Source organism: Limulus polyphemus, unplaced genomic scaffold (assembly GCF_000517525.1).
Source record: "Limulus polyphemus unplaced genomic scaffold, Limulus_polyphemus-2.1.2 Scaffold1941, whole genome shotgun sequence".
NCBI classification, from domain to species: domain Eukaryota; kingdom Metazoa; phylum Arthropoda; class Merostomata; order Xiphosura; family Limulidae; genus Limulus; species Limulus polyphemus.
This window is the reverse complement of record NW_013667551.1, coordinates 203,915-206,809: the sequence shown is the minus strand read 5'-3', so window position 1 is coordinate 206,809 and position 2,895 is coordinate 203,915. Positions and strand designations below refer to the sequence as shown.

Genomic DNA, 2,895 nt, shown 5'->3' with positions numbered 1-2,895 from the left:
AGAGTATCGGGTTAACACACTACTCTTAACTATTGTACACTGTAACCTGGGAATAAATAATCAGTATTAAATACAAGTACTTTCCCTATTGTCAAGTCATTTGAAAATAATTTTTGTGCACATTTAACTCAAAGTACAAAACTTTTTCTATAAACTTCTACCACTAAGACTGCCATGTCATAAGTGGAATGCTTACACATGCACTATTTAATTTCAAAATATAATTTTTGTCAAACAACGCATCCAAGCCATTCCCACAAGTATAGAATAATACAGTTGGAATAGTTCATTTAGTCTTGGCTTCCTAAAAGAAAGGACACTGAATTCTTGAAAAGGTTCAAAGAAGGGCTACTAGGATGATACCTGGAATGAAAAGGTTGTCATACAAGGAAAGGTTTAACATCTCTGAAATTTTTTCTTGGAAAAAGAAAAGTTAGAGGGGATCTGATTGAGGTGTTTAAGATTGTAAATGGAATTAACAATGTTAATGCATCATCTTTTGTACATCATTGTGAGAATAGTATGACTAAAAGACATAAGTATAAATTCTGGCAGGTTAGGATTTATCATAATCTAAAACAACTATATTTTTCTAACATAGTTGGCCTCTGGAATGGACTATCTGCCTTTAATCTAATGGAGTATAAAAGAAGGCTTGATAAATATTGATAAGGTTGGGTTTTGAGTATTTTAATCATATTTTAAAATTTAGTACTGGATGTCCTAGATACATTTTCCTTGTTATTCCTTAAATTGCGAGTATGTATATTTTAAAATATTTTGGGGATATTTTAATGTAATACCAAATTGACAAAAAATAAAAATAAAAAAGGTGCACAATATGCTGGATATGAAAGTCTCCACCCTACTGTAGGGTGACCACTCGGATACAAATAATTGGTAAAACTGCTGTTTAGCGGCCTTTATTCCATATTGGATGTTTGGTCAAAATATCACCTTGATTTTTGCTAAATATGATGAGTTAAAAAATAATGCAACTCTAATCCTATAGATTAGAAAGCCAACAAAACTAGCATTTAACTGGCCAAAATTTACTGTACCAGAATCTGTATGTACATACTCAGATCTGATTTTTAGCAAATTATTTATCATAATATACTCAAAATCTAATGATGTTTTATATGGGGAACATTACAAAATATTATATAAAATTATGCATACAGTAGATAAAAACACCATATAAGCTAACTAGTTACTAATACTATAATAAAACATTAACAGAAGCTTAAGTTTCTACTGTCACAGAAACAGCCATACTAGTACTAGTTAGCCCCAGATTATGAAATTAGCTCTGGTCAAGACTTTCATATCATAAGGAATATTTTTTCAAGAATTTTAATAACAACTGAAAAAATTAAAGTGTTTGCTTTGAATGTTAATTCTTTGTTAAACCAAAAACTCAAAGTAAAACTAATTTTATGCCCCAAAATCCAATATGGAATATAGGCTGCTAAACTGTAATTTTACTAAATTAATTCCTGTTCCCTAAGCTGAAGCACCAATTTTTAGTTTAAAAGTTTGTTAATCTTAAAATGCATAAGAAATTTAATCTAGATAGATAAAAACGAAATGTTTGTTTCCTTTTACCCTAATTCATCTGAGCCTATTGTACTAATCTCAAACAAAATTTGTATGTAAACACTATGAACTATGGGGAATGTCCTAAGTGGGTCAAAACTGAACTTAACCCTATTTCTATTTTATAAAGACTGTTGGTTAATTACTCCTAGCCAATTGAGTCAATCTCAAACAATCTTGACAGGTTGATGCTTTAGACAGTACTGAATATTCTAAAGGGTTTCAAAGTCAAAGTATGAAAGTTGCTGGATTGTTTCTCAAACAAACAAGCTTTTCTCATGGTCAATGAGATGTAGGGTGTTCAAAGGTGGGATCACCTCAAAATCTTTATTTGTTGTCTAGATGGAAAGCAAACTGAAAATGTTGTTCATGAAGAAACTTTGTTATAATTTTTAAATTTTGAGATAAAGTTTATGTTCAAGTTATAACTTTGATATATACGATTGTTAAATTTATATTGTTTTAATTAAGTTTAAACATTCTCTGTCAGTTGAAAGATATTTAATTTTCTAAAACGCAATTTACCAACACTGAAATTTAACACAAAAGACGTTCCATACATTCTCACACTCAGAGAAATTGTCAAGTACTATATTTCAAGCAATGCTAAGACTGTGAAACAGAAGTAATAAAACATAAAACTAAACAGACCTATGTTTAGCTTATGCACAGGTTAAGTTAAAAAATAATCTGAAAGTAATCAAATTGGTAAAACTCCAATTTACATTGTAAATTATAATTAAAACTATAATTTTGGGTATAATAAAAGTTGGGTAAATCTAAATTAGTCGAACAGTTGACTGTCTTCAGTAACACTGAAAATTTAAATTATATTTATAACTTCATGTGTAGTATTATTTTCAATATGTTTTTAATAGTTCAAATAAGTAAAAAATTCTTATGGTTTAACAAGATGTTTATATGTCACATAATGTTTTATCATGACTGAGACAATATGGCGGCGATTCTATTCTAGGGTTGCCGACCCAAACACTTTCTTGTGGCTACAGTACATGCTACATTAGCCTGATTAGGCTACACTGAATTACACAAGTTCACTTAGCTTATGTTTATAAGTTACAAATGTTTTTACCTACACTAACCTTCAAATTTAGAATCGAGTCAAAATAAGTTGAAGTAGGCTATTTCCATGAAAAACACTTGTAAATTAAAATATTATGCAATTAACAGTAACAATACTAAAGTGAAAGTCAAACGCCAGCAAACAAATATCCGATATAAAATTCCAAGATAGAATTATTTCGAGAATATGGCTTCCAGCTAAAAGCGCCATCT

At 29.6% G+C, this 2,895-nt stretch overlaps 1 protein-coding gene across 4 annotated transcripts in view; it reads right to left on the bottom strand.

Moving 5' to 3' along the window:
* LOC106465432 (arginine/serine-rich coiled-coil protein 2-like) overlaps positions 1 to 2,895 on the bottom strand; it is a 23,638-nt gene extending 20,743 nt beyond the window's left edge. Inside the window, exon 1 of one of the 4 annotated variants that reach the window (XM_013925662.1) lies at positions 2,703 to 2,895. The gene's annotated coding sequence lies outside the window, so the exon portion shown is untranslated. Of the gene's footprint in view, positions 1 to 2,692 lie in introns of all 4 variants that reach the window. The other 3 variants (XM_013925661.2, XM_022393331.1, XM_022393332.1) reach the window with 3 other exon arrangements.